Source organism: Grampus griseus, assembly GCF_964374135.1.
Source record: "Grampus griseus genome assembly, chromosome: 9".
Classification (NCBI taxonomy): domain Eukaryota; kingdom Metazoa; phylum Chordata; class Mammalia; order Artiodactyla; family Delphinidae; genus Grampus; species Grampus griseus.
In genome coordinates this window covers 12036778-12046454 of record NC_139003.1, presented here as the reverse complement: position 1 = coordinate 12046454, position 9677 = coordinate 12036778, and the positions used below count along the sequence as shown (strand labels likewise).

Below are 9677 nucleotides of genomic sequence, written 5' to 3'. Positions count from 1 at the left end.
TCTGTTAGGCAGAAGAGAAGATGCAGGTGTCTTGATCTCTCTTAGCCTTTGTTCCCCATGTGCGAAATCAGCTGTGACAGTCAGTCACCTTATAGCAATTACCAATTCTGTATATTGAGCCAGGGGGAGCCCTAGCTGCCAGCCCCTCCCCTTGGCCTCTCTCAGAGTCTATGTCTGGAGCTTTACAAATACCTAGTCCTTGCCATGGGTAGCTGGGCCTTCTGCTACGTGGCCCTTTGTCTTCTGGGAGCAGGTGAGCCCAACACCCAGACAGTAAATTCCGACCCTGTAGGTGCAGATCCCCACTCCAGCACCCTCTTCTCACGACAGTGTCAGGCTCTCTTCTGGACGTTTGTGTCTCTACCCCACAGGACCCATGGATGCTGAAATCTACCAAGTGAGGTTCCTGCTCGCTCAGGCTGCACGGAATGTGACCCTGGAGTGTAAACAGAATCTGACCTACAACTCCATGTACTGGTACCGGCAGGACCCAGGGCAGGGTCTGAAGCTGATTTACTACTCCGCGGTTGTAAAGGATGTTCAGAGAGGAGACATATCTGAAGGCTACAGTGTCTCTCGAGAGGAGAAGGGGCTGTTTCCTCTCACTGTGAAGGCGGCTCACACCAACCAAACAGCCTTGTACCTCTGTTCTGGTAGCGTCACAGTGGAGCACGGCCACAACCCACCTGTGCACAAACCCGCTCCAGCCCTGCAGCTCCCAATATAGCCTTTATCTAAAACTATTAAAAACGTCCCTTCCTTGCACTCCCAGAATTCTTAATCAAGAACTCACGAGAGGGGCTTCCCTGGTGGCGCAGTGGTTAAGAATCCACCTGCCAGTGCAGGGGACATGGGTTCGAGCCCTGGTCCAGGAAGATCCCACATGCTGCAGAGCAACTAAGCTCGTGCGCCACAACTCCTGAGCCTGTGCTCTAGAGCCTGCGAGTCACAACTACTGAGCCCACGTGCCACAACTACTGAAGCCCGTGCGCCTAGAGCCCATGCTCCACGACAAAACAAGCCATCGCGATGAGAAGCCCGTGCACTGCCACGAAGGGTAACCCCCGCTGGACACAGCTAGAGAAAGCCCGCACGCAGCAACGGAGACCCAATGCAGCCAAAAAATAAATAAATAAATTTATTTAAAAAAAGAAACTATAAATAGAAAAAGCTTCACGTAAATCTGGAAAAATGTTTGCGAAAAAGTGTTTAAGAACACTTTAAAAATGACTTACGTTATCCAGTTTGATCAGGAGCCCAGCCAGGGGGTTCCATTTATAAACTCCTTGTAATGGTGTCAGTTTGACAACAGAGATCAAGAACTTTAAAAACGCAGTAAGCATTATAGTAATTCCATAAGTATAATAAAGATAAGTTGGGAATTTGGCTTTGGGTCAAAATGGATACTTGTTACTTACTTATACATCCTTAAGCCACTACAAAACCTGACAAAAGTTTTAAAGCAACAGTTTTCAGACATTAGACAGCAGGCAGTAGAGGGCTGTCATTCCTGAGAAGAGGAAACATACAAGTCTCTGCTTAGTACAGTTTCTAGGCTGACGCACAAGGACGTGGAGACCAGGCAGAGCGTAGTGGTCTGACTGAGTCGGGGAGACAGAGACCAGAGCTCGGGGCTGTGGAAGCTGCTGATACTGCAGGGTCAGCGGCTGTAGAGAAGGGAGCTGGGCAGAAACAGAGCTCCCAGCATTGCATGGAATCCCCTTTATTCTTCAGTTAAATGGTAACAGCAGGTGCATAACAGAGGACGCCCCCCTTCCCCATGTCCTGGCAGAGAGGAGTTGCTGGGGAGCTGTGAGAAAAGTGGAGATGCTGGCATCACACAGTCGTGGGAGACACGAATTCTGACCAGCCAGAGTGGAGACACCTCGCTGACGCCCTGGGAAAACACCTGGCACCCCTGGTGGGGGTCACACCTCGGGAGAAGGGCTACCCAAGTCCTAGAGTGAGAGCCACTCTAGAACTGCCCCAACAAAGCTCAACAAACCTCAAAGGGATCTGCCTGATCTGCCAATAAACTGCCTTTTAGAGAAAAATATCGCAGCACTTGTTAAATAAAGGCCAAAGAAAATCTAGACTCTCAAAAAGTAGCATCTGCAATTTGAATCATGCAGTAAAAAAAGTATTAGACATGGGAATAAATGGGAAAATATGAGTTGTACATAGAAAACAACTGGCGATAGAAACCAACCCTAAATAGCACAGATGTTGGAAACTTCAGACAGGGATTTTTAGGAGCCATTATAAAAATATGTTCATGAATTTAGAGGAAAATACGATAATAATTCGATCAACTGATAAAAGTGTTTAGCCCATAACAAGCAAGACAAAAAGGAAGAAAACACAAATTACCGTATCAATGATGAAAAAGGAAAATATGGACACAACAGACATTAAAGTGATAGAATATCATAAATAAGTATATGCCAAAAAATTCTACAACTTAGATTATTTGAAAAACACAATTTACCAAACTGACTCAACATGGAATTAGAAATATGAGGAATCTGATATGTAGGAAATTGAATTCTTTATCAAAAACATTCCCTCAAAGGAGCTACAAATCCAGATTCCTTTACTGGTGAATTCTATCAAACATTTAAGGAAAAAAACAATGTCAACTTTACCTAATTTTTTTTAGAAGACAAAAGAGGAAGAAGCACTTCATAACTCATTATATAAAGCCAGCAAAACCCTAATGCCCAAATCTGACAAAGATCTTATAGAATATCCTTTATGACCACAGATGAGAAAAATTCTTCCCAATATATTAACAAACCCAATCCAAAAGAATCTGTGTCTATGTATGTACGCACGTGTGTATGTGTTTATACATAGATAGTGGTAATGCGTCATGACCAAGCGGATTTATTGCAAGAGAAACAATGGGTTGGCGTTCAAACGTCAATGTAGGTCATCATATGAGCAAAATAATGAAGAATAATCATTTGACCATCTCAATAGATGCTGAGAAAACATTTGACAAAATCCAGTGCTCTTTCAAAATGAACACTCACAGCAAACTGGTAATAGAAGAGAGCTTTTTCAATCTGGTAGAGATTATCAGCGAAAAATTTACGACTCACATCCTATTTAATGGTGAATATCGGACACTTTCCTCCTATAATAGGGAACAAGGCATGATGTTTCTCTCACTACTTTTCCTCAACATTATACCGGAGGTCTTAACCAGTATCATAGGGCCAAAAAAAATGAAATAAAAGCCCTAAATATTGTTAAGGAAGAGGTGAAATTATCAGCTTACATGATTATTTATATAGGAATCAATGAACCACAACTAGAAATAATTAGTGAATTTAGAAAGATACAAGGTCAATATTCAAAAATCAAGTGTCTTTATACTAGTTGCAAACAACTGAAAAATAACGTTCAGGAAACAATTCCATATACGATAGTGTCAATAACAAATAAATTTAGCAAATGATGTTCAATGAAAAACTACAAAATGTCACAAAGGGAAACTAAAGAAAATATTAAAGATGGAAAGATATCTGTTTATGGATTGAAAATGTCAATGCATTAAGGTAGCAATTTTCTCAACAAATAAAGTTGAAACAAATGGATGAGCACATGGAAGGGAATGGACTTTACTGATACCTCATGTCATAAACAAAAATCAATTTGAGGTGGGTGATAGGCCTAAGTGTAAAGGCTAAACTACAAATCTTCTAGAGGAAAACACCTTTGTGAGTTGAAGGGAGGCAAAAATTTCTTACGACACAGAAAGCAGTAACCAGTAGTAAAAAGTCGTTTCTCCTTTGGCATCCTTTGTGCCAGAGGATGTTTGTTATACGGATCAGTAGTTCACAAATAAGAGCGTTTTCAGCGTCCCGAGGATCACATCCATGAATACACAGCACACAGCTGGCAAAGAGCTCGGCGTGTGGGTGGGAATGAGAGGTCTGTGCTCTGAGAGGTCTGAAGATAAGTCAGAGGAAAAGTGGGTTATAGATAAGACTTGAGAGCCATACGAGCTACCCAGAGTAGGGGGAATATTGGTCCATGCCATCAAGGACCCTCTTGGTTGCCCAGAAATAAGTGTCTTTTTCAACTCCATTCCCATCCAACAGGTGTCTCTTCCATTCATTCCTCTGATAGTAGTCTCTCATTCCTCCTCAGGCATAGATTCTGCTCCCAGATGATTTCTCCTTCTTCTCTCCTTGCTGTGCATCTCCAAACTGCTCCTGTAGGGCTCCACTGGACCTGAGTCCTATGTTCTCTCAACTGTTGTGACTCCCCCCAATAACAGGTTATCTTCAGCTCTCAAATCTCTCTTCTGCTCAAATCGCTGCCTACAGCAGGGGGCAGCAAAACGGTACATTCAAGAATTGCAAATGAGTGCCGTTATATTTTACCATTAAGGACAAACCCAAAATGATGATCTTTATTTAAATTACCCTATTTGTGTTCATTGAACCCCAGGATAAGCAATTTACTGGAATAAATTCACCCTTCTATTGGTATGATTAATGGAGACCTCTACCAGAAAGAGAGAGAAGGGAGAGAACACTGGACTAGATCATATGGAAAGGATGCACTGGCTGAAAATGCACTTGGGTGCTCCTAAATAAATCAGGAACTCTGCAAAATAACACAGGAGAGAGAGAAGCCAAGTGGGGATAAACGAGAGAGGCCAGGAGTTGGTAATTACTGAAGCCAGGTAATGTGGGAACATGGAAGCTCATTATACGATTACATCTACTTGGAGTATGTTAGAAATTTTCATAATCAAAAGGAAAAATATTTTTAAAAAGGCTTTCCCAATGTGAGGTGTAGCAGGATTGATTGGGGTGGAGCCAGGACAAGCACAAGTGGCAAACAATGTTCGCTTATTACATCACAAAGGGTTTCATGCCGTTGTTGTTTAACTGTGTTATTATTTGTAATTTGTTGCCTTGAAATACCGAACACTTTCCTCCTAAAATCAGGAACAATTTATGTTATGCTAAAATTACCTGTCTTTAAGGAACCACTTACAGTTAATTCAAGATATGAGTGAAGGTGTTAATATTTCTTTGAAATCCATACACACATTAAATGAATATCTTCCTGCAGTGAGCCAATGCTTTCAGTAAAGATCTGCATCTTGAAAACATTGACCAAAAAGGCAGCAGCCATTAAAGAACAGTGTCAATTTGGAACAAAGTTATAGTGTTGCCCTTCTTTTAAAAAAAATCTCAAATTTTGCAGTGCATATGTTCAAATTGCATAGCTTATCTAGACCTGAGTTAGAAAAATAAATAAATAAGTGCAGAAAAAATAGACATGTGACAGTGTCACAACCTTCCAATGAGACTGGACTCCTTTTATTTGAGAGGGTTCTGAATTTTCCCTGTGGCGTAGCCAATTGGGAGGATGACGCTTCCTTGAATGACTGAAGTAGATAAGGTCTGAGAAGAGGGAGAGAGACTTCTCTCTGATAGATGGCAGAGAAGCAGCAGGAAAAGAGGAGGGAGTAAGGGTTTCAGCATCTGCTGATGGATATACACTAAGCTAAAGCACCACCCGCCTAAGGAGTAAGGGAGTGAAACAGGTTAGACCCTTGGGGGATGTGGTGGGAAGGGGTGTGGCTGCATCTTTCTCCAAAACCCACTAAGTTGGGAGGGACAATGACATCACTGACTGAATCCTTGCAATTTCCTATTTCCGTGTCCTGTTCCCCCAACACTCAAAGCTAAGACCATCTTCTTCCTGCCTCTCGTCACCATGGGCTCCATGCTCCTCTGCTGTGTGGTCTTTTGTCTCCTGGGAACAGGTGAGTTTAGGAAACATGGGGAATCCCTGCCTTAAATTTTCCAGGTCGTGGCCAAAGCTTCTCCCTGAAGACTGTGGCAAGGACCCTTCCTAGGTTCTGTCTCCAGTTTTTGTCTTGTTTCTTCACAGGCTCCATGGATGTTGGTATTACCCAGACTCCAAGGAATAGGATAGCAAACACAGGAAAGAGCACTGTACTGGAATGTTCTCAGACTAAGGGTCATGAGTCTATGTACTGGTACCGACAAGACCCAGGACTGGGGCTCCGGCAGATCTACTACTCCCACGGTGTCGATGATATTAACAAAGGAGATGTCTCCGATGGGTACAGAGTCTCTCGTAAGAAGCAGGCGAAGTTCTCCCTCTTCCTAGAGCCCGCCACCCCCAACCAGACAGCCCTTTACTTCTGTGCCAGCAGTATTTGCACAGTGCTTCCTGGCCACCTGCTCTCTACACAGAAAGACAGGCACCTTTGCTCATAAGGGTACAGGGTCTTCCTAGATGTGGGATGTGGGATCCTTCGAGGTCGTTCTATGCTGTGTGAGCCTCAGTCTGAACTTAGGGCCACCTTGGGTCAGTGTCCCCAGGCCATGGGATGACTCCGAAACCACAAGCTAGACTGAACCTACCTCCCCTGCCTACTGACGCTCTTTATCTATTCTAGTGGGGCTAGCCCAATATTGTCCTCCCAGGAGAATGAACCTGAGCATCTGGGAACACCATCATGATTTGCAATAAAAGCATTTCTTATTAGCGCATCCACAGTGTGGCTTTTAATGGTCCTTTGGCCTCTGTCTCCACCCGCCTTGCAACATCCCCATCCATTCTGTTCCTGCTGATGTCACCTTTATCCTGCCAGCCCCCTCCCGTCCCAGTCCTTCCAAGTTCTACTGTTTAGCTCTGTAGTTGGTTGCCTTTATACCAAAAACAAACTACCTTGTTTTCTAAAACTTCATTCTAAGTAAATTTAATCACCATTAAATCTGACTCAGAAGGTGAAATTCAAGTACGAGAGGCTGGGATCTAGAAAAGTTATCTTACATCTACAGCCCGACACTTGGATCTCTACCGAGATCAATCTTAACCTGCAGGAACAGATAGACTTGCTTCATGTTCTGGATATACTGAACTCCAAAACATTTGCCCGCTGTCCAGCATAGAACCAAAGCTAGGAGCTTGGAGATTCCCTTTTCTCTCAAGGCATTGGGAAATAACCCTGACTGCCCTGCAGGGAGGATCCTCCTAGGAGCCAGTGAACTCTAGACACAAAAATACTTAATCAAGGGCTGCAAGCATGGTGCAAAAGTCTGCCTGAGAATCAGGTTGAAGCCTTCCTCATGTGCTTTGTCTTCTTAACTCATAAACCTCGATAATTTCCACAGAAGAATCCACAGGACCTGGTGACAGTTCAGATACAAAGAACCCAATGTCTTTCATTTTCTACCTGTTCTAATTGGAAAAAAGTCATACTTCTTTTTTTCCTGTCTCCTTCATGAGTTCTATCTCATCTGCTATCCCTTTAAAAAATCCATTTTCTATGGAGTTTTGTTGCCAGGTTTTCTATGCACACCTTATCAGCAGTCTCATCTGTAACAATAATTCTTCCCTCATGAGCTGATAACTGTTCCATTTACTTGTCTACTAGACATTTTTAGTAGATTTCCCTAGACTTTTCTTCTGCCTTCTTTTTTTCCTCGGTATAAATATTCTTCCTTAATCTTCCCATCCAGGATGATGACAATTTCTTTCATTAGTTCTAACTGGTAAATTCAGGCTTCTGCTGGACACTTCCAGCTCGATGCTCCACAATTCAAACTCAAGGGATTTATTGCTGAATTTATTGCCTCGCCACCCCCACCTGCATCCATTCTGGCCCATATACTGTGTTTCCATCTCAGTGACCTGAATGATGGTTGTAAGTTCCTCTTTTCCATTAGTCCTCACGTGAAATCCATTTATAAATCTATTACTTCTATATTGCACGTTGTCATAGATCTGCTTTTCTGGTAAATGGTCTGTGCAGGGGACATTAGTGTACAGAAGGGTTATTAGAAAGTGCCCTTATGATCCACATGGATACAAGGGAAAAGAAGGAAGTCGGAAGAGAAAGAGGGGACGTGGGTCTGTCTTGCAGCCTCAACAAAGGCCTAAGCTGAGTCCACAGGGAGCTGGGAAGCTGGGGTGGCCCTTACTATCATCTGAAGTTGAGGTGAGGGGGCCAGGTCTTATGCCCACTTTACCGCAGCCGTGTCATTGGACATGGTGGCCCTGAGAAAGGGCATATGCCCTTGGGGGAAGAGGTGCCTCTTTAGCCGAGACAATTCACAAGGAGGGCCGTCAGCCAGCGGCACTCCTAGCAATGGGGGGAAACGTCCTTCATGCCTAAAGGGAGAGACACAGTCTCTGATATACAAGTTTATCTGGTTGAGCTGCTCCTTTCCTTCCTCGTTGCTTCTATGTCACGCAGGCCCTCATTACCTGTTACCTAGAAGAAAGGCAACGCCCTTCTCACTGCTCCACTAGCCTCTTACTGCTTCTACTTTCTTCTGACCTGGACATTCCTACCAGCCTGATTGAGCCTGGCACACAAAGCCCTTCACAGACACGTCTCTGTCTAGAAATATGTCCAGGTCTTCCAAAGCCACTCGAGCACTTGAGGATCCAGCTCTACTGAGCATTTTGTATTTCCCTGAACGGACCAAGCCACACTGCACAGCTGTACCTTCGCCAGCGCTCTCTCCTCTACCTGAAATGGGTGACCACTGCTTGACCGCCTGGCTCACTCTTGAGCATCCCTTCGTTCTGAGCTCAGAGGTTAGCTTACAGGCTCTTCTGACTCCTACAGACAGAGAAGACTCAGCTCCTATTCATCCCCAAACTACTATAGTTAGTGTATTCTTTCATAATTCCTTCTCATTCTTCCCAAGATTCCATATTCTTTCATTTGAGAGTGATGTCCCTCCAATTATATATCCCTAGACTGAGTACAATGTTTCACTTAGTGAAGAAAAGATAGAAGAAAGGGAGGACGGGAGTTTCCCTGTGGCGCAGTGGTGGAGAGTCCGCCTGCCGATGGCGACACGGGTTCGTGCCCCGGTCCGGGAGGATCCCACATGCCGCGGAGCGGCATTCTCAGAAATTCTGCTGAGAATTTCTACATGTCACCATTTGAGGATACAGGAATCATCAGAGATAACTGTTACATACATCTCTATACATTTTTCATCCAGTAAAAGCAGCCTCTCTCACCTTCCAGTCTTCTTATATAATTCTGCTTAAAAGGACTTATAGGTCAAGGGGTGTAGAGGACTTAAATACACACGCACTGGAACTCAGAAAACATGTTACTTGGAAGAAAATCCTGAAGAGCTACTTGAGACATATTTGAGTCTATTTTCCTTTCCTCTCTTCTTCCCTCCCTCCCGTCCTCCCTCTCCCCCTTTTTTTCTTTTTCTTTTTTTTTTTTTTTTTTGCGGTACGCGGGCCTCTCACTGTTGTGGCCTCTCCCGTTGCGGAGCACAGGCTCCGGACGCGCAGGCTCAGCGGCCATGGCTCACGGGCCCAGCCGCTCTGCGGCATGTGGGATCTTCCCGGACCGGGACACGAACCCGTGTCCCCTGCATCGGCAGGCAGACTCTCAACCACTGTGCCACCAGGGAAGCCCCCTCAATAAATATTTATTCACTAAATAAATGAAAGATTCAAATATGCTTTATGGAATTGACCCTGAATTTGTGCCCCACTATCGTCTATTCACCCACCCAAATTATTTATTTGCTCAAAATCTCTCATGTCTCAGGTCTCATCCTCCTTCCCAGATAAACAAAGGCCCTGTTGCAAAGCAGCTTAAAATGGGAGGCTGATGAAGAGACTGCTGTGGAAAA

General features: G+C 44.1%; 1 gene segment (V, D, J or C); it reads left to right on the top strand.

The window, feature by feature from the left end:
- The first annotated feature begins 204 nt into the window (after positions 1-204).
- On the top strand, positions 205-727 carry LOC309826938 (T cell receptor beta variable 19-like). The segment is given in 2 exons: positions 205-253; positions 372-727.
- The last annotated feature ends 8950 nt before the right edge of the window (positions 728-9677 follow it).